Source organism: Mytilus californianus, unplaced genomic scaffold, assembly GCF_021869535.1.
Source record: "Mytilus californianus isolate M0D057914Y unplaced genomic scaffold, xbMytCali1.0.p SCAF_9, whole genome shotgun sequence".
In the NCBI taxonomy this organism is placed as follows: Eukaryota; Metazoa; Mollusca; class Bivalvia; order Mytilida; family Mytilidae; genus Mytilus; species Mytilus californianus.
This window is the reverse complement of record NW_026262745.1, coordinates 34920873-34944795: the sequence shown is the minus strand read 5'-3', so window position 1 is coordinate 34944795 and position 23923 is coordinate 34920873. Positions and strand designations below refer to the sequence as shown.

Sequence of the window (23923 nt, the reverse complement as noted above, 5' to 3'; positions counted from 1 at the left end):
TAAAAACTGTAATGAACAGATAATATATAAGATCGAGATAGAACTGGTAAGAAATTAGGATTAGTGTCACATCAGGACATAGTTTAACATATGAACCTAAAGGAAATCTAAACAAAGATCTCCTTCTCTGAAACTGGATTACAGATTGAAATGATAATTTAATCAGAATTGCCACTGTTACAAATAATGAAAAATTCAACAACAAGAATACTTTTTTAAAATTTTTAAACTGCTGTATAAAATAATGAAATGTTGTATGATTGCCAATGAGACAACTACCCACCAAATTTCAGATGAAGTGGATATTAACAATCATAGGCAACTGTGCAGCCTTCAACAATGAGAAAACCCATACCGTATAGTCGGCTACAAAAGACGAAGACATGAAAAATATGAAACAATTCAATTTAGAAAAGTTAACGGCCTAATTTATAACAAAACAATTTAAGAATGTCAGAGTGCAGCCTATATTGAAAACATGGAAATTTGCCAACCCAGACTTGGGGCGCTAAAATTTTTCTCCCAATCGTATTAGATCAGTTTTCAAGTAGGTAACCCATACATTATTCCATTCTTTTTTCATTTTTCTCCATGATAATATGCACCTTTATTTACGTAATACCAACTTTAGCAATGCATGTACACTATACATATTATGTTGTGGTTGACCTATAGTTGGCCTTATTATTGGACTTTAACAAACATGATAACATTGAAATCTGACAGTGTTATAATCAACCTTTTATTTTTCAGAAACAAGTTGGCGAAGATATGTGATATCACATGCACTGGAAGAGCAGTGCAAAATAACATTGAAGCAGAATTATGAAACAGTGATTAAAAACATCAAATTGAGAGAGAAATTTTACATGTTGTAACTATATCATGCTGTTCATTCTTAAGATTACTGTTTATTGTACTTGCAATGGAAGTGAATGCAGTAGATAAAAAGAGAAAGTTAAACATTTGAGATCTTCATCTTGTTTTATTCAGTTAACAAAAAAATCAATGTTGATGAGCAAAGCATGTATTTTAATGGTCAACAAATGTACATTAGTGACACATCGCCATTAATCCCGATAGGGAGTGTCACTACACGGATTCCACTGTACAGTCGTAGCTCTCGATGGATGCTCCGTAAAGGGAGGGATCTACGTACATACATATATACATAGCTACCTGACCACAATTGTCAGGAATAATGTAAAATTAGTAATCATGTTTTTAGTACTAGTATTGAAATATTTTCAAAAAGTAACTCAAATCCATGTAACTTGTAATAATTTATGTAATTTGTAATGTGAGGTATATATGATTAAGTCATTTTTCATGAAAGGAGAAGGTCTTTTTGTGGGAATTTATGCTAAAAAATTAAAAAGGTTAATTTATGTACCAAATGACATCCTTCAGACATTTTAAAATCATTCTGTTGGAAATCGGTCTTTAGATTTTGATACTTTTTTAACCTCTGTATGTCTGTCTGTAATATGCAAATCCATCACAGTTTTCTGAGGAATTACAAATCAAGAGTTTCCTGAAAGTCATCAGTCCTCATGTGAACATGCTTTACTGAGTAATGCAGTTTAAAATTCATCCATTCAACTTCCCGTTAACAGGATACCTATTAATTCTTACACAAAATTTCATTTATTTTTTAGTTAAATATGCTTTGAAGCTACGGTTAATAGGACAGATTACAATAGTTTTTCATATCTAAGTTACCCTCAATGCAGATACTATTCACATTACACAAATTACAAGTGAATGAAATTGCAGCATGATTAATGTATACAAAAAAAGGAAATCTATCAATGACTGTTAATAAATTTATTTAACCATTAAAAATCTTAGGGAGCTACCATTTTGATTTTTAGGGGGCTAGGATGAAATTTGAAAAAATAGACAGGACAGGAGTTTTGAGTTAAAAAAAAAAGCAGGATGAGACACTTTCAAAAAAAATGGCAGGATGAGACACTTGCAAAAAAAAAGTCAGGATGACAATTTAGGTAAAAAAAAGTCAGGACCGAACACAGTGAAAAATAAAAAAGGCAGGACAAGGATTACAACTAAAAAAAAAATGCAGGACAAATATTTTCATCCTAGCCCCTCCCCCCCCCCCCTAAAAATCAAATGGTAGCTCCCTTACAATGGGCAAGTAAACGGAAATGTATTTATGAGAGTTAGGACTGGAAAAGTGGTTGTATTATAATTGTTCCCTCAGCACACAGCGTAAACTTTTTAAGGAGAAAAAACATAGACTGTTTAGTCTGAAGGTACCTGTCCAGTTAGGATGACATGTCTTCTAGCAGATTCTCTCCTTGTGGTGAACTAGCATGTCAAAAATTCAACTCAGTGTAATATTGGTCTAGTGCAAAATAGTGTCATTATTTATATCTGAGTATCAAGTCCTCGTTCTGATTATGCACTTAACTTGCCACTGGATGACAAAACATCCACCCATCCATCTTCTCAAAGTAATATACCCAGTTTCAATGTTCAAGTCTTGTTAAATATGTTTTGATTTGACCCAAGCAAGACACAGATACATGTAATATGATATTGTCAAATATAAAACCTATATAAATAAGAACTTACTAAAAACATAAACCATATCAATTGACCGCACCAGAATGAGATGCAAATTTGACAATGCCAAAATATTGAAAAAAAAACAGCTAAAATAACTGTTGAAGAGCTGGACCTAAAGTAAAACAAAATCAGAACAAAAAATCAGCGAAATAAAAAAACATAACGAAATCATCAAGATGTCACAGTATAGAAAAGGATGGAAACGGGGTAAGTGTCAAAGAGAACAATTAACCCAACCCAAATGTACAAAACAACCTAAGACCACCGATACCTTAATTTTGCTATTAATACATAATTACCTAGTTGATTAGTTTTTCAGTTCTTTTTATTTTCAAATTGGCATCACTGTATGCATTCAAATGTAAACATTGTAACCAATTGTAAGATAAATAAACTAAAGTGCACAGCTACGTACTAAAAGAAATGACATCTTTTTTTAAATGAACACATTAATCCATGCACTGAAAAAAAGTAAGAATATACTTAAAACAATAATGAAATATTCCGTAAAGATACAGTACTGACTTAATCAGTATCATAATGAAACAGTACTGACGAAATCAGTACTGAAACAGTCCTGACGAAATCAGTACTGAAACAGTACTGAAAAAATCAGTACTGAATTTATAGAATTAGTAATTGTACAGTTTTTGTATAATAATAAACAGTACTGAATTAATAGGAAGTATAACATTACAAGTTTTTAGTCTTGCCGAACAGTACTGATATGTACGAGGGTAGAAATGTACCAAAAAAACGTTGGTAAATTCTTGGTAGTGTAGAGTGAGTGCCATGCTATTAAAAACCCCTGCAACAACTCTTTGAGGGGTCCGTAGGTGGCCTGTTACAAAGCCAAATTTCTGTCCCTATCCAATATACCCTCATTTTCCAGTGGCAGTCGAAATTTCTCCGACCTCATCCCGGACGGTCTAAATTACAAGACCTACCCATTGTATTGATTGCTAATTTGTTCTCGTCCTGAACATGCATGAAATATTTGCCACTGGACGTTAAGCAACCATCAATCAATCAATTAATCAATCCTGTGTGAAGTCTGTCTCATATCAGTTGAGAACCAGATCAACAAGAAGAGGAAGAGCCTTTGCTTATATTAACATATTCATCAATATGCAGTCCATTTTGAACATTTTTACATATTCGTTAACATATATTTTGATATTATTACTAAACCCGTGTCCAATTTCTTTGTAAAAAATGAAGTACTGTACTTGTAAAATGAACATAAGTCTCTATATCCTGGTAAGAAACATAGAAATCAAATGAACATAAGTCTCTATATCCTGGCAAGAAACATAGAAATCAAATATTTTGGATGGAAAGGTATAGATATTGTGTAGAACACTATCCACGTTTCCCTGTTTCGTGTTCTAGTATATGAAATCCCCTTAAATATTTGCAAATGATAATAAATTATAATTGCAATTCGTTCGAATGGACGACCACATATATTTCAAGGGCAGCATATAAAGTCTATCGGTCTACCTAAAGGAAGCCATTTTTAATAGGAATGTAAATTCTTCAATAATAAACAAAATTCTATCATATTCACATTCTATTTTGAAGCATACGCATAACCTAGAAAAGGTCCACAGCTAGCTCCATACCTATACATCTGACAAGTACAATTCATTGTAAGTTATTTTGAATAAATGATAACTTACAAATGATTTTTATCGTAATATTTTTATTGAAAATTAACAGTGGGATTTTTGTTTGACTTTGTGAGTTAGTGAGACGAGAACGCATTTTCATGGTTGTTCGATTTATGTGATTTTCACACAGAAATAAAGTTGGATATCTTGATTATATTGCATCATAGTGACATTAACGGTATCAATTTTATGTAGATAACTACATTATATCTTAGCATGGGGTTACGTAAAACTTGCTTTTATGTCGCATATTTGACATAGCTCCGCCAAGGATCGATAGGTTAACTAAATTTTCGATGCTATTGTTGGTCTTTACGAAAACACTTTATCTTTTTTCACATACATAACTACACGTTTTCGATTCAGAGATAGGGTAGTCATGCCACAGTAAATCCGTTCCACTGACATCGATACCAAGATTTCTAGGATTGTTTCCACCATTTGGTTGTCCAACCTCCCAGTTAGTGTACCCAAACGGTGTTCCATCATCGTATGTCCAAACACCAGGTACAGCACAGTTGCTTCCTTGCACACATACATACGCCGTGTCAAGTAAACCAGCTGAAAAGGTAATATTTCTTCATTATCTTACTTTTATTAAAATAATCAGAAATACTTAGATTAATTCAATGACAAACATCAGAAATACCTAGATATATTCATTGACAAACATCAGAAATACCTAGATTAATTCATTGACAAACATCAGAAATACCTAGATTAATTCATTGACAAACATCAGAAATACCTAGATTAATTCATTGACAAATACCAGAAGTACCTAGATTAATTCATTGACAAATATCAGAAATACCTAGATTTATTCAATGGCAAACATCAGAAGCACCTAGATTATTTAAATGACAAACATCAGAAGCACCTAGATTAATTCATTGACAAACATCAGAAATACCTAGATTAATTCAATGACAAACATCAGAAATACCTAGATTAATTCATTGACAAAAATCAGAAATACTTAGATTAATTCATTGACAAACATCCGAAATACCTAGATTAATTCATTGACAAATATCAGAAGTACCTAGATTAATTCATTGACAAATATCAGAAATACCTAGATTAATTCAATGGCAAACATCAGAAGCACCTAGATTAATTCAATGACAAACATCAAAAATATCTAAATTAATTCAATAACAAACATCAGAAATAATTAGATTAATTCAATGGCAATAATCAGTAATACCCGGATCATTTTCAAGACAATCTTGTCCTATATTATTAAGTAATCGTTCACCAATACAAGTGAGAGGTTTAACTAGCTATAAAATCAGGTTTAACCCAACATTTTCCACATAAAGAACTGCCTGTACCAAGTCAGGAATATGACAGTTGTTTTCCGTTCGTTTGATGTGTTTGAGCTTTTGATTTTGCCATTTGATAAAGGACTTTCCGTTTTGAATTTGCCTTTGTGTTCGGTATTTTTGTTATTTTACTTTTTACCCAGAGCGTGTTCCATATAGGCTTGTTTCTCAGCTGAGTCTACACGAATCAGTTCAGACCCTTTGGCATAGCACTGGCTCACTATATCTTTATCTGGATCTTCCATGTTCATGTGTGTTCCATCTTCAATTCTGTAACACAGATCTAATGGTCTGTAGTATAAAAAGTTTGTCGGACACCTTCCAGTTACTTTAAAAATGAGATAATTGTAAAATTTTAAAGATTGATTCATCTACCTTCTATATCACATACAAAAACAAATAATTTATCACATGTTTGTGTCTTAAACGTTTATTATTCTCCATATATGGGAACATTAAACGTTTCCAATGCAATAAAAGCACTGCCTTGGCAGACAACCATTATTATGTCCTGTTCAAATGGCATCGCCGTGTTTATATATAGAAACATGATATCGGAGTTGGTGTTTTCGCTAATCATAAACTTTCATCAAGATGACCATGCAAAGTTTGCGAAAATATGAAAAACTAAAACACTAAGCTTATAAATGAAAACATTTTTTAGTTAAAGGACGGCTCAGAGATCGTTGGTGAACAATCTATTAAAAGCGATGAACTTAACACGTGTCTTGTAAGTACGTACACAATGTTACTGGAGAATGAGCTAAATTCATAGACTTATCAGAGATTTACATAAAATCTCGGTACCGACTGTTTACACCAACTTTGACAGGTAAAATGAAGGGGGTCGTCTAAAAAAAATAGCATTTCAAGGTAATAATTGCTAAGAACTGTTAAACACTATTTTACACAATGATTTATTTTATCAAATAAAGTTTGTCGTCGGTTCACAAGTCCTGCACAGGTCTCCCCAATTTGTGTTTTTTTTTGTCCTGGGTGCCTCCATAAAGTTCCAGTCACTTTAAATTTTTTAGGTCACCAATGGCATGTTTGACAAGAATTCTATATTCCGCAATGATGGGATTGATCTCGATACTTGCGTTTCTGTTTTCTATTGGTTTTGTCGTGATTACGGGATGCCGATTTGTACAAATCTCCTATCATCATATATTCTTCCGGCTAATCTACTAAAACCCTTCCACATCAAAATTTTCCGGTTGTGAACGACTTGTCGGATTCAGCAGAGAAGCTTCAATCTTTGTGTTATTGTATAATGTCTATGTTCTTCTGTGTACCTTGTTTGTATCTATAGTTTATCAGAACAAAGTATATTTACATTCGAAATCAAGCAAGTATGATATAGCCCGAGTTGAAGCTGCATCGTTCAAGTAAGATGTCAAAGTTTACCCTGAACAATCCAATGAAAATGAAACTGGGCCTTCTAAAAAAAGGAACAACCCGAAAAACGGGCGCTGGTGGATATTATCCGGTAAAACCAGATGGCTTACAATAGCTTCATAATGAAAATAATGAAAACAATAATGAGATCGATTTGATGAGTTATTTCATCCAGAATCCGATGGATTTCAGGTGGAGAAACCAATAAAATGTATTTCCTATAATTTTTTTCTAGTTTACTTTATATTTAGTATATATAATTTTACAAATCAGGCCCTCTCGATCTTGTTAGCCCACTTGGGTCAAAGGTATATGTGAGCTGTTGCCATGATCAATTGGCATCCGTCGATGTCAGTTGTCTTTTTCGGTTTACAAAAGTATTTGAATCATACTTGGTATATAGGAATCCACTTTAGATGCTCCATTACAAAACTTATGTCCGACAGCCCTATTAAATGTTCAAAATGCCCATCACAGCCTTTGAGCGGTCCATTTCTTGCCAAAACTACTAAATATAGGTTTGAAATTAGATGGTAGAAATGTTCCTGAGATTATCCTCCACCAAAACTGCGTCTGATTATTCAGACAAATTTAAAAACGTGACCATCATGGCCTGTGATTGGGTGACTGATTTTGTCAAACACTTATTGGCCAATTCGAACCAAACTTGATAGAGATTTCCCTGGGTTACCATTTTCCCAAATAATGTGCGATGGCCCATGAAGGTTGTCAGAGTGACCACCATAGCCTCTAATTGGTTTGCACAAATTTTCAAGTCATTTTGGTCAGCACTGATTATCTGTTCCAGCTTCTCCCACCCCCTGGTCAATTTACAATTCCTCTATTTTCGTATCTGTGGAACATGATAATATTTCTATCAGAAAACGTATTTTTTTTATTTGTACGCTATGGCATTGTAGCAAAAAAAAAAATCATACAAAAGTACTTCATATATATATGTGAGCTTAATTGAAGACATATCCAATTGAAATGTGCTGTTACGGAAACTCTGGATAAAAAATTTGCTGCTGCTTATTGCCGATGGAGGGATACTATGCTCCGTCAATGAAGACTCTGGTTTTATTTGCACAAAAATACCTTATGAATCATGTGCGCCGTAAAATTTACGTTTGAGACAACCCCTGTCATTTTCTTGTCAATATCGGTGTCAACAGTCGGTACCGAGACTTTCCGTAAATCTCCATTAATAGTAAGCATGTTGGTAAAACCGGATCATTACCATATTAAAATATATAAATGTTCGGACAACAGAAAGACACAGTCACGTTCTTTAAGTTGTAAATCTCGAAGATAACTCTGATGTGAAAGACTATTTTGAATAATTGAGAGAAACCAAAACATGCAACTTTGTAATCGCTAGAATCTTCCACGGTTGATGAAATTAACTAAATATATATTTTTCGGGGAAAACAATGAAAAAAACGGAGGTAACGACAATTTTGCCTGGAAAAGTGTTTCAGAGCATTTCTAGATATGAAAACTTAATGACGAAGCAAAGATTAAAACACTCAAATTACAATGTTTGTACATTGGCCTTAAATAACATTAGACTGTACATACAATTTGTTCAACATTATCAATTCTTTCCTTAATTTTGAAAATTGAAATAGTATTAAATGTAAATTGAAATTTTTAACATAATTTATTAAATCTAAAATATTATGTAAAATAACTTTGATGGAAAGTACTTACAATCAACAATTTGATAGGCCTCCCATCCTATTTCTGTTCCAGTCGGGGACTTATAATGAAATGTCTTTGAATGAAGAATACACTGTTTACTAACATTTTTGAAAAATAAAGTAAGACACGTGTTCGTCCGTAGACATAACATAAAACATTGCAATAAAGCAATGTTAAATGCTAGTCCTACATTACCCTCGACTTGGTAGGTGTTTTTCAGACTTTCGATGCTTATTCCACCTAGATCTTCCATTCCTAGTTCAAACGCTGTAATAATAGCTATAATGTGCAGGACACTTTGAATTTAATTTGTATATACTTTGTACTTAAAACCAATAATTAATATATATATACCACAAAATCAACACGATTAACGTAACTCCACTGGGAAACGTCATGTGTTTTCTTTTCAATCAACCAAAGGTATTATAATTAAGTATCCGAAAACGATATTTTTAGTGACATTGCAAGCAACCTTAAGTTCAACTTTTGTTTGCAAATAAATTTTTCTTATTTGTATTTTATTTAAACATTTCAAACAACGTTTTATTACTTTAAACGATAATGGAGAAATTGTAAAAAGAACAGCAACGATTTAATTTGAAAAAAAACGTATTAATATTTACATGTATTTTTGATGTTGATTTATATCGTAATTAGTTTTTTTTCATCCCTTACTACTTTTACAAAAAAAATAAAATATGTTATTTTTGGTTTCAAACATTTATTAAAGTAGAACATACTAAAGAAATTGATTTTAGTAGTCAGTTTGGTTTAATTTCGTCATAATAAGCTAAAACAACATCATTGGTGTATTATTGCCTTGTAAGTCAATAATTCAGCTCATTTGAATCCGTATTCACGCAAACTGTTAAGTTGACCTTTAGAGGAGATAGATGCGAATGTGATCACCAGGTGGCTCATTCATTAAAATGAAAAGAATGTTAACATTGAAAAGTGAAACAAGTGAACCACCAGGAATAACCATTTCGTTGATTGATCTTCCCACAAAAAAAAATCATTCTTATACAGGTAAAACGATTATTTACTTATGTATTTAGCCTATGACATGAAATCAAACAGACCTAGAAAACTCCGATGAACGTGCTCGCTATCTATTTATATTTATATTTATGTGTATATCGGGTTATATGACCGTCGGGAATCTTCGGAGGTCATCTCGGTGGATAATTAAATGGCGTCTGGTCTAAAATACGTATGAATTGCTGTTACATTATAGCGACCCCATGCATTTTTAATTGTTTCTTTTTTACGTTTTGTAATTTGGAAATTTGGTTTAGTATGTTATAAATAAAATATGAGAATTTGGGTCAGCTAACGACCCTTTAACGAACGTAGGGTTTTCTCCAGTGTTGTGCATTATGGAGGGTACATGAAAAATTCCATGACGAGACAGGGAATGAAAATTTCCGATCAATACCAACACAAATAACACCATACTGTCTGACAGCCAGAAAAAAGGGGGATAAAAGTAAATACAAATGTTACAAAAACTGTTACAAAAAACCATAAACTGAAGAAAGAAAAATATAGCTATTAACAAAAGAAAAAAAAACGAAAAAACGAAAAGACAAATACCTGTACAAAAAAATCCAAAATAGAGATATAACTACGGCAAATAAAACATATTCGTTTCGCCTGTGTCATTTCACAACAGTAATGTAAACCAATTCACAATTGCGTCCGTAAATCGTTCAAAGAGCCGACCTCTACACAGGAAAAATTGCAACATATGTTTTCATATGTTTTCAAAACATATGAAAAACATATGATTTTCATATGTTTTTCATATGTTTGTCCCAAACATATGAAAAACATATGTTTACAAACATATGTTTACATATGTTTTGAAACATATGAAAACATATGGAAGCAAACATATGTTTTCATATGTTTTAGATAATATGTTTACATATGTTTGTAAACATATGAAAAACATATGATTTTCATATGTTTTCACATGTTTTAAATGACATTTAAAAAAAAATCTTTTGAGAAAATGTCAAAATTTGTCATTTAATTATCACATACATTTTGTCATTCATTATCTATATAGTGTATTTCTCAAACAGGAAAGTGCACTTTCTACTCTTCCCACTAAATCCCACATCATCAGCGGGCTACATGTATGTCACCCCCACAGGTGTTCTGAATGGAACATAATGTAAAATAAATGAATGAGTTATAAATATTAAATAATAATATGATGATAAATATTCTTTATTTAGTTTGTTCTTTATTCTCAATTCTTTTTTTTTTATCAATAATCCCATTATTCTCTATGATTCTTTATTCCATATTTCTACTTTTTTTAGTATCTGTTCTTTATTTTTTTTTTTCTTTATTTTGCACTTTTTGTCATTATTTTCTATATTCTTAAACCCCAATCGTGATTCCAGACCATACGTAAAGTACGAAAGCTTGCATGGTACGTCGAATACGGAAACCCGGAAATCTTTTCACCGTTACCGTTTTTTATACTATGACGCAAAATCCATGGACGCTCACGCGATCTGTTGTCATTTAAAAAGTTTGAATGGACAGAGATAGATGATACAAAGAACTTTGGTTTTTCAAACTGGTGAATCAAAATTTATTATAAAAAGATAAATTGAAATGGGTGACTTGTCGATTAACTGGAAGAAACTGGGGAACGAAACATAGAAAATTTATAGAAAGTCAACGCAACGAAACAGCGAAAGTGTTTTTGTTTTGATGGATAGTTTTACGTACCCTAAAAGCACAACGAAAGGTAAATATTATTATTCACATTTTGTTTAACTATTGGATAAAAGCAGGAAGATGTGTGTGCTTTATTTTTCACGAAAAACTATTTGACTAGATATTTGTAAACCTGAGTCTGAGAACGATAATGTAATATAAATATAATTGCATTGGGTAATCCGTTTCATTATCTATTTTATTACATGTATATGTCATAATGAGAATGTTACAAGATTAAGACACAAATACATCCCAAATAACCGTATAATATGTAAACGCTTTAGACAATAAGACAAACTTGGAAAGGGGGGGGGGGGGGGGGGACATCATATGCTTGATGTAATATATTGAAATTGTTTATCTAATGTCACTACAGAACTTAATTACTTTAACTGATACAGACCTGTATAATTGTGTCTTATGGTGTGTGATATTTGTATTTGTTTATCAGTTGTTTTAAAACCATGACACTGTGCAGACGACTTTATAATCTCTAGCAAAATTTTTAAATTTAGTAGCTATTTTACAATTAATAGATAAGGGTGCCCCTGGGGATCAATTACTCCCCCTTTTCATTTAATTTAGATTTAAAAAATGTATATATACCTTTTCATACATTGCATAGGTAATAATGTACATGTAACCTTTTCCAAATTTTAAGTATGAGTGATTCCAGGACATACTGGAGCGGACAAGAATCACATTCTAGCATTACCGAGAAAATCATCACATTTGATTAAAGCTCAAATCTGAGGCTCAAATTCCTTATGTTATGTCAACTTAACAATGCTTAAGGCAAAACAAGACTTGCAACTAAGAAAATTACAAGGCTTTGCATATGACAAGTACAATAAGCCTTAATTATTCTGAGTCTGAGACTACTATTACTGAGTACTATAACAATAAACATCTAATAATTCTTAGCCTTATCATACATGTATTATACTTCTGATAGTTTTCCACACCTATTCACATATTTTTAAGCTGAAAAATATGACCAAGGCTATTACATTGGCAGGCCTTATCACCTTGTACATGTTGTACATTATAAGAAGTGGACCTCTAGAGTGCATGAATGGTCTACTTAACATATACTTTAATGTGAATATAAAAATAAGAAGATGTGGTACATGTATGATTGCCAATGAGAAGAGTCCAATTCTCCACCAGAGATCAAATGACATAGAAGTTAATAACTATAATAAGTTATGGTACAAGATGACTGCAACAATGAGCAAAGCCCATACCACAAAGTCGGCTATAAAAGACATTTAATGAAAATGACAAATGTAAAACAATGCAAATGAGGAAACTAACAGACTGATACATGTAATGATTTATAAACAAAACAAGGAACAAATAAACAAATATGATATACAGCAACAAAGTCAACAAACGACAACTTGAACCGCTGAATTACAGGCTCCTGACTTTGGACAGGCATAAAAATGTACAGGATGTGGTGGAGTCAGACTAGTATTGGTGCCAAACCTTCCCCTTAAGGGAGCTATCATTTGTTTTTTATGTGTGTGTGTGTGGGGGGGGTCTAGGATGAAATTTGAAAAAAAGGCAGGATGAGACACTTTGCCCCCCCAAAAAAGGCAGGATGACAATTGATGTAAAACAAAAGTCAGGATAAACTATAAATAAAAAAAGACAGGACTGAATAGAGTGGAAAAATGGAAATGCAGGACAAACTTTTTCATACTACCCCCCCCCCCCCCTTTTATTATCAAATGGTAGCTCCCTTGCATGGGATAGTGGTGTGAAAAGGCTTAACTCATCTGACATCGTATCTGTACAAACATGACAAAGCAGATTTAACCACTTGTATTCATCACTTCATACAACGGTCATATGGATTTAATAAACATAAGATGGATTAGAACATTCAAATAGTTTAATACTTTTTATATAGTTTTTTTTTTCAGGGCAAGTCTAGATCTGTTGTTCTTGTTTTAAAAGATCAAAATAAGCCAATTTTGTCATATAAAAAATTTTAAGGCAATAAATTTGGCAGATATATTAATATTGTAACTTCATTTTACTATACATTTGTACATGTCATACATTATTTCTTTTAGCATTTTCAATGAAAATACATTTTGTACTTCAAGAAGTAGAAGAATCTAAGCAACAGAACAGAATTCATTTGAGGCATCGCTTTCTAGATTGTATAATGGATTCATAGATTGTCATATTGATTTATGTGCATATAAGGAGCAGCAGGCAATAATTATTTTGTGATGAGAGGTATGTAATGAAAAGGATAACTTTGTTTAAATATTTTGTTTATTCATGTAATATTTATGTATACCAAAGGTTTATTATATATACCAGTAATGTCTTGGATAAATTATTCATACAGGAATTACTTCACTTTGAAATATAAATTCTATGGAAGATAACCAGTAAAGCACTTTTATGGTTACATTTTTTTATGCCCCCACGGGGGCATTAAGTTTTACCCTTGTCCGTCTGTACGTAATTGGTTTGCGTTCTCTAACTTGAGTTTGCCTCAACCAAATATTATGAAACTTATACACAATGCTTATTACCACAAAACACAGATCAAGTTTGAATTTTGGTGGCATCACTTTAATCGTTCTAGAGTTATGCCCCTTTATAAATGGAAAAATTGCAAAATTTTTAGTTTCCGTTCTCTAACTTAAGTTTGCCTCAACCAAATGTGATGAAACTTATACACAATGCTAATTTCGACATAACACAGATCAAGTATAAATTTTTGTGGCGTCACTTTAACCGTTCTAGACTTTTGCCCCTTTATAAATCGAAAGATTGCAAAATTTTTAGTTTCCATTCGGTAACTTAAGTTTGCCTCAACCAAACATTATGAAACCTATACACAATATTCATTACCACAAAACTTTAGTTTGTCTCAACCAAATGTTATAAAACTTAAACACAACCGTTCTAAAGTTATGCATGTTTACAAATAGAAAAATTGCTGAATTTTTAGTTTCTGTTCTCTACTTGAGTTAGCCTCAACCGAATGTTATGAGACTTACACACAATGCTTATTACCACAAAATTTTTGGGTAGCGTCACTTTTACCGTTCTTCAGTTATGTCCCTTTATAACTATATGATATGCAAGCAGGGGCATCATCTGTGTCCACATTTGGACACTATCCACATTTATTGTCAGATATTTTTATAATTCATAAATTACATTTACATGTATGTCTACATGTATATTAGCATAGGCTTTTATGAGTTAGAAAATAAGTGCTGATCAAATATGTTTACAGGAGTTATGCCTCTTGGAAATAGATATTGTAAGAAAAATTGTATTGCAAGCAATCCCACACACGTCTTCATTTCTTTTAGATTATTTATAATTTATGAAAAAGGTTAAAAGAACATACATATTTTTTGCTTTTTGATAGCAAATTTTAAACATGGTTATCCATCAATTGGCGAGGTACATTGAAAAGCTGTTCTTTTATTAAATGCATGAAGTATGGATGGTAACACAAATGACAACATATTATGTTCATGAGTTAATATTTCCTTGTCGGAAAATAGTACACGTGAAGTACTAACATTGAACTATGGTAACGTTGTAGTGAATGACGTTATTGTATAGATTTCATAGCTACAACGACGATTAAACGAACATTGCAATCATAAGTATTTATTGAGATTCCACAACATGCCTATAAATGGTGTATTTAAACAATTTTGCCTATTTAACAGGAAATCAAGATTTACTAAACATCAAGAGTTAAGGCCTTAATGTTGTTTTTTATACGACTGCAAAAAAAAATTTGCAGTCATATATTGGTTTCACATCGTCGTTGTTGTCCGCGTCGTCCGAAAACACTTAGTTTCTGGACAATAACTTTAGTTTCAGTGAATGGATCTCTATGAAATTTAAATACAAGGTTTGAAACCACAAAAGGAAGGTTGGAATTGATTTTGGGGGTTATGGTCCCAACAGTTTAGGAATTAAGGGCCTAAAAAGGGGTCAAAATAAGCATTTTACTAGTTTCCAGACAATATAACTTGTGTGTAAGTGTATGGATCTTTCTGAAATTGTACCACAAGGTTCCATACCAAAAAAGGAAGGTTGGAATTGAATTTGGGGGTTATGACCCGAACTGTTTATGAATTAGGGGCCAATAACAATACTTTTCAAATACTTTGTATAAATTGCTTATTTCTTGACCAATTTCAATGGGGTTTTATTCTTGAATTCTTGGGGTTCTTTAATATTCTGAATCTAACCATGTATTAAATTTTTGGATTTTGGGCCCCATTTTTAAATTGGTCAACATTGAGGTCCATAGGGTCCAAAATTTAACTTTGTTTGATTTCATCAAAAATTGAATTATTGGGGTTCTTTGATATGCCATTCTAACCATGTATTTAGATTTTTAATTTTTGGTCCCGTTTTCAAATTGGTCTACATTAAGGTCCAAAGGGTCCAATATTAAACTTAGTTTGATTTTAACAAAAATTGAATTCTTGGGGTTCTTTGATATGCTGAATCTAAACATGTATTTAGATTTTTGATTTTGGGCCCAGTTTTCAAGTTGGTCCAAATCGGGGTCCAAAATTAAACTTTTTTTTTGTTTGATTTCAACAAAAATTGAATATGTGGGATTCTTTGATATGCTGAATCTAACAGTGTATTAAGTTTTTTTGGATTTTGTATCCCGTTTTAAATTGGCCCTCATTGAGGTCCAAAGGGTCCAAAATTAAACTTTGTTTGATTTCATCAAAAATTGAATTATTGGGGTTCTTTGATATGCCGAATCTAACCGTGTATTTAGATTTTTAATTTTTGTCCCGTTTTCAAATTGGTGTACATTAAGGTCCAAAGGGTCCAATATAAAACTTAGTTTGATTTTAACAAAATTGAATTCTTAGGGTTCTTTGATATGCTGAAACTAAACATATATTTAGACTTTTGATTATGGGCCCAGTTTTCAAGTTGGTCCAAATCGGGTGCAAAATTTAACTTTGTTTGAGTTTAAAAAAAATTGAATATATGGGGTTCTTTGGTATGCTGAATCTAACCATGTATTTAGATTTTTGATTTTTGGGCTCCGTTATCAAATTGGTCCACATTGAGGTTAAAAGGGTCCATAATTAAACTTTGTTTGATTTCATCAAAAAATTGAATTCTTGGGGTTCTTTTATATGCTGAATCTAATGTTAACCATGTATTTAGATTTAGGATATTGGACCATAATAGGTAAATGTCTAATTTAAAATTTTTAAGTTCTTAAACCACATTCATTCTGTGTCAGAAACCTATGCCATGTATGCCGTGTCAAATATTTAATCACAAACCAAATTCAGAGCTGTATCAAGCTTGTATTTTGTGTCAATACTTGCCCCATCTTTTTGGGGTTCGACCTCTGCGGTCATATCAAGCTGCACCCTGGGGAGCATTTTATTTTAAACTGTAGACAGCAGAGTAGATCATTTTATATTAGAAAAAGTTCATACTATACTGAGACGGGCTTAGGCTATACATATATTATTAATATTAGTTACACTGTTGATCTTTTTGTTGTTTGTTACATATTGTTTCCATTCACTCAAAAGTAAAAATATAAATTAGTGAGCATCAGTTCATACTATGTCTACAAAAATGAACATGTTTTTGTCTGGACTTCTGGATTAAATTAAGATTTACAATTTTAGCTTGTTACCATGGTTACCAAATGAAAGGAAAGTACAGTATTAGAATCACTGGTGTACATGTAGGTGCGGATGTCAGGCAAAAAGAACTGGTATCAATTGCAAAGTAAGTTCATCTGTAGAATTGCAGTTAATTTAAATAATTTAATGTTATCTATTTAAAACTTTTTCAAGTGTAATTGTACATGTTACAGCATGTATACCATGTATACTGTTTATTTATGTCTTTCTGATGTCAAGTATGCATCAATTTGGTGGCCTTCGGCTGTTGTCTGCTCTATGGTGGGGTTGTTGTCTCTTTGACACATTCCCCATTTCCATTCTCAATTTTATCAAGGAATCCTTCTTCTGCTCCACACACACACACGCATGAGGTGGGTCTCATTGGGGTCTAAGCGTGACCCAGGATTGCCGATTTTTTGTATGCGTGACACGTGAAAGTCAAATTATTGTGCCGTGAAAACGGGAAATGAAGTCTAGCGGGACACGGGAAATTACAAAAAAAATGAGAATTGCTTATGTACATAGTGTAAGCGGGATACGGGAATCTGACAAAACAGTAAGCGGGATCCGGGATCAGAACCCCCCAATGAGACCCCCCATGAGATGTCAGAAGTTAAAATAATTATAGCATTTGTTTATATTACAATGTAATATGAATTGTATATTTAAAAGTTGTTCTCGTCTTGAATATACATAAAATATTTGCCACTGAACATAAAAATAAGCTAGAAAATCAATCAATTATTGTTTTTGCATTATAGGAAATAACTCGAATAATTCAAGCCCTTTCCGTGTCCGATTTTCTCCCACACGAGGGCTTGAACTCCTTATGATCATTGGCCGCGTCGTCTGCTCTCTGTGAGAGAGAGCCAATCGGCGGCGATCAGGATAATGAGTCTGCGCAACTGTCTTGTAATTGCCTTACTAAACACGTGTGTTCAATTAACACAAATCCGATAATAATTAATTAACATCAATTAACATCAGTTTACATCATTTAACATCAATTAACATCCGAAACTCCTCCTTCTTTAGCTGCCAACTTAAATCAAAATTCCCATTATGCATAGCGGTGTGAATTTCCGGTTGACGGTCTTTATCGAGGAAGACGTTCAGGCGTTAATGTAGCCTTCGTAGATCAGCGGAATATAACGACTGAATTATTCGGGTTATATAGGAAAGAGTTTTCAAACATATAACAATTGAATAATTTCCTTTTAAGATTTTTTATGAACCAGCATATAGATATAACATGTTTAACATGTATGAGGAGATGAGGTACATGTATGATTCTCAATAGGACAACTACCAATTAAAAAACCAAAGGACGAAGATGTTAACATTTGCTGGTCACTGTACAGTCATAAACAATGATCAAAATCCATACCATAAAGTAACCTATTATTGCTATAACTTGTATAAGGATGAAAAAATGTGAACCAATGAAAAAAATAAAACTACACACAGTAATGGCAGACAGCACCCAACATAAGAAACAAATGTCAAAATCAGCCAGAAAGGGCTGGACTCATCAACAAGCACTTAAAAAGAAATAACAAAATAATAAAAGATGCAAAAATTATGTTTTCCCAAACTAAAATATCTATCAATTCACATTCAACATATTTAATCAATTAATGTAACAACAAAACATTTGTTATTTCAAACAGTCTAAGAAAGCATGACTTTGTGTAATGCCAAAATATTGAACACACAAGAATATATAGGACCATAACAGCATATAAGTATTAATAATTGAATAGAATTTCTATTTCTGAAATACATGTTCTGCTTTTTGTCAAGCTTGCAAATTTATTTCACGAAAGCGAGACAGTGATCCAAGACTCTGCCAGGGGCGGCGTCGCTGTCCTAAAGTTTAGGTTCAGTCTGTGGTTAAAGTTTTTTTGTAATGTAAATTTCTCTCTTATTAATATTATTTATAGTAATCATGGTAATAGGATATTTCTATTTACTTAGTATGTGGGTGCCTTGCAAGGTCCTATAGCTAGTGTCTGTCTACTCTGTCAGAAAGTTTTCGTGGTCAATATCTCAGGTATTAGAAGCAATAAGTTATACTTACTATATTTGGTGTATGGAATTATTGTAAGGTGTAGATGTCCAACTGGCAGTTGTAATGATGGCCGATTGAATTTTTTCAAAAGAGTTATGCCTCTTGGAAATATTAAATTTATGGAAAATGGCCTTGTAAATGCTCTCAATTTTTTTTATTAAACTTATAGTATACTATTATAGTAATGCCCTTGAAGGTCAGTTTGAAATATTTAGTATACAAGAAAAAGAACTTTTTTTTCCCCCAAGCATATTTTTTATTTATAAATATTTTTGAGAACAAAAAAACATGTTGTTTTTTGTAAATATTGCCCCTTGATAGATAAACTAGAGGCTCTCAAGAGCCTGCGTCGCTCACATGACTCTACTTGGGTTTTTGAAATCATATAAAAAAAAGATAAAAATCATAACAGATACTTATAATAATGTTTGAGGCCAAATTTGGTTTAATATTGCTATATTTGCTTTCATTCCATTCAGTGGTTCTCTAAAAGAAAACATTTGTATGTATTTCCCGTAGGGTCCTTTGTTAAACTAAGCCCCCTGCTGGTGGCCATCTTGGATGATGGATCGGCAACAAAGTAACAACACTTGGTCAGCACCTCATAAGGAACATTCATGCTATATTTTGTTCCAATCCATTCAGTGGTTCTCTAGAAGAAGTTAAAAATGTAAAAAGTTAACGACGACGATGATGGACGCCAAGTGATGAGCTTAAAATGTGCGACTAGGTGGACATTGAAACTCTGTTCTTTTATTTCTACTTGCAGGAACTGAAAAGTAAAGAAACAGAACCAAAGGAACATTAATTTTTAATTAATACAATATTGAGCTCAAAGTCAATCTAGTTGTCTTTCTTAATCATACAGGATATTTCCAAAAAGCAGCTGCATACACATGCACCAGTAATAGCAAGCAGTGGAGACAATTACACATCTGTGTATGGTGATATAGCAATAGAAATATCACATACATCATAGGAAAATATAATATAGACAATAGAAATGCCAGTACACATGTATGTCAAAGAGACACACATGAAAATAGAATATAGACAATAGAAATGCCAGTACACATGTATGTCAAAGAGACACACATGAAAATAGAATATAGACAATAGAAATGATGTATGTCAAAGAGACACACATATGAAAATAGAATATAGACAATAGAAATGGGGTATGTCAAAGAGACAAACATATGAAAATATAATATAGACAACAGAAATGGGGTATGTCAAAGAGACACACATATGAAAGTATAATAGACAATAGAAATGGAGTATGTCAAAGAGACACACATATGAAAATATACTATAGACAATAGAAATGGAGTATGTCAAAGAGACAAACATATGAAAATATAATTTAGACAATAGAAATGGAGTATGTCAAAGAGACAAACATGAAAATAGAATATAGACAATAGAAAATGGCGTATGTCAAAGAGACTAACATATGAAAATAGAATATAGTCAATACTATAAATGGTGTATGTCGAAGAGACAAACAACTGAAAATAGAATATAACAATAGAAATGTGGTACAATGTATGTCAAAGAGACAAAAATATGAAAATAGAAGAGACAACAACTTAATAAAAAAAAAATCTACTTTATATAAAAATTTTGGAGCACTTATTGTTTTTTATTTGTTTGAGCTTTTGATTTTGCCATGTATTTTCTGTGGAGTTTGGTATTTTGGGTTTTTTACTTTTTAAAGCAACAACTCATCACAATGAAGTATTTACACTCAAAATGAGTTCTTGACAGAAAAAAAAGATAACAAATTAAAGAAAAACATATTAAAAAACATCAAAACGTTACCCTTAAAAACCTATCGCAAAAAAAAATACATATATATACAAACCATGTTTAGAATCTATTAGAAAATAAATCCATTTGAGCAATTAAAAACATATAAAAAATATATATTTAGGACCAAGATAAAATCATATGAAAACATATGTTTGGGCCAAACATATGAAAACATATGTTTAGGACAAACATATGAAAACATATGTTTAGGCCAGGTATGAAAACATATGAAAAACATATGTTTGTAAAAAACATATGAAAAACATATGTTTTTCATATGTTTACATGTATGAAAAACATATGTTTTTCATATGATTTTAAAAACATATGTTTTTCATATGTTTTCCATATGTTTTTCATATGTTCGAAAACATATGTTTTCATGTCGGGCCTAAACATATGTTTACATATGTTTTCAAACATATGAAAAACATATGTTAAACATATGAAAACATATGGTGCAATTTTTCCTATGTACTTCAATTTACAATTAAGAGCTTTTGGTTAGTTTTGTTTCAGTCACATGGTCAAAATCTAAAATTTGCCAAATTCTACTGAAAATTCCTTATTAGAGGATCTATATCATATACTTAAAATATTGTTTCGCAATTTTACATATTTCCAGAAAATTAAAAAGTTATTCAGCGCTAAATGATACTTTTGAAGGCATTTTGTCTAATCATTTGCATCTAAGGACATCACTGGCCAAAACCAATAAATTCGTATCCAAAAGATATTACATATATAGCTTTGCTTCCTACATACTTTTGGTTGTGGTTAATCGTTAACTTCTCTTAAATTTTTGGGATGGATACATTTTTTTGTATTCCTATGACGTTTATAATTTAAAGAACTGTTTAGAAATAAACCAACATATTGTTAGAACCTAAAGTACACATATTTGGCTATGATGCTATGAATTTAATATTCAAAGATTTTAAGATTTTTTTTTGCCCTGTTGTGAAATAAAATCAGGGGAAATTGGCCGTACTCCGGTTTTATCTTAATATTGTGCAATTAACATGATTTACGAGTCGCCTAACTTGCTTTAAGACCAAAAACAGATAATATCATTAACCTTCTAATTACATTTTCCATAATTGTGAAGAATGTACAAATTAAAAAAAAAGTAAGAGTATACGTCAATGAGTCAGCAAGACAACAACAAAAATAACCATAAAAGAGGGCAACATACTTTTGTCAGAAATAAATTCATAATTCGTTCGAGTCTACTAAAAGAGAGGAGAAAGATACCAAAGGGACATTCAAACTCAAAAGTCAAAAATGAACTGTTCATGCCATGGCAAAAAAAGACTTAAAGACAAACAACAGTATACAAAACACAACATAGAAAAATAAAGACTGAGCAACACGAACCCTACCAAAAACTAGGGGTGATCTCAGGTGCTTCGGTAAGGTAAGTAGATCCTGCTCCACGTGTGCACCACTCTAAAACGGTGTGAATCAATTTAACAGAAACTGTCAATGATATGTCATCATCACCAAATTCTCTAAATCTCAACCCTCTGCCTTTTTAAATGACAATAAGTGGACTAACAAAAGAATACTATATCATTTAACAAACTGTGAAATACAGTCCAAAATGGCGACGAAAAAACATCGAATTCGAAATTTTCATGTATCAGTTGCACACATTTTTAGTATAAAACAAGTGTGGACACAGATCAGTGTGGATAGTATATTTGGATGTTTGACAGTGTTTTCTGACAAAAAGAGTTCTCTGGTAGTATAAAACTAAATCTTTGTTGGCATGAAAAGTTGAAGCAGCGTGTACATGTGTAAATCATATCACTAGTGTTTTACCTCAGCATATCGACAGAAATGTTTTATAATAAGTAAAAGAAAAGTTTAACCTTGTTGATATCTTAAGTTCAAAGGCTCCGCATTAATGATACCCAATTTTTGGTGTCGATGATACACAGCGAATATGTAAGGTGAGATAGTGCAAAAAATAATTAATAATCTTCTATCGTATGATGTTTTGTCATCGTAACTAATTGACGGACGAGTAACATGAGAGTTGCCTCCCGGGCCATCGTAATTCATCCCATGTTTTTATTGGTATTCTTGTTGCAAAATCTTGAGTTTTCTGTGTGTGAAAAAAGCCTATAAGTTATTGCAGTGGTATACACACACTAATTGTTTAATTGCTTAACGTTTATTAGGAATAATTTCGCTTTCTGACATAATGTCGACACAATTTCCTATTTTTAATAATAATCGTTGTGTCGCCAACATAAATGCAGATTCCACCTGGTCATGTGTGTTAATTATAAAGACCTATTACTTATTACTTTTCAATGCCCTTTATGACAATGTTAGATGCAGTTTTTTGACAAGGATCTAAATAAAAATATGGAGATGTAATATGTTTGTCAATGAGAAAACTATCCCCCAGAGTCCAAAATGATGTGAATGTAAGCAATTTTAGGTCATCGCATGGCCTTCAACAATGAATACCGTATAATCAGCCATACAAGTCCCGACATAACAAAATGTGAATAAATTAAAAAAACAACGGCATGAATAATAATAAATACAATAAACGAAGAACGTACATGACAGACAGCAACCAAAGACAACCACTGAATATCAGGCGCCTGACTTGTTACAGCCACATACATAATGTGGTGGGGTTAATAGATATAAGAAGATGTGGTATGAGTGCCAATGAGACAACTCTCCATCCAAGTCAAAATTTATAAAAGTAAACCATTATAGGTCAAAGTTCGGTCTTCAACACGGAGCCTTGGCTCACACCGAACAGCAAGCTATAAAGGGCCCCAAAAAATTACTAGTGTAAAACCATTCAAACGGGAAAACCAACGGTCTAGTTTATATAAAAAACGAGAAACGAGAAACAATTATGAACCACATCAACAAACGACAACTACTGAACAT

At 32.2% G+C, this 23923-nt stretch overlaps 1 long non-coding RNA gene across 1 annotated transcript; it reads left to right on the top strand.

The window, feature by feature from the left end:
- Window positions 1-11024: 11024 nt before the first annotated feature.
- On the top strand, window positions 11025-20023 carry LOC127715684 (uncharacterized). Its single transcript, XR_007988529.1, has 4 exons — window positions 11025-11465; window positions 13522-13690; window positions 17116-17218; window positions 19956-20023. It is a non-coding gene; the product is annotated as an uncharacterized LOC127715684 (long non-coding RNA).
- The last annotated feature ends 3900 nt before the right edge of the window (window positions 20024-23923 follow it).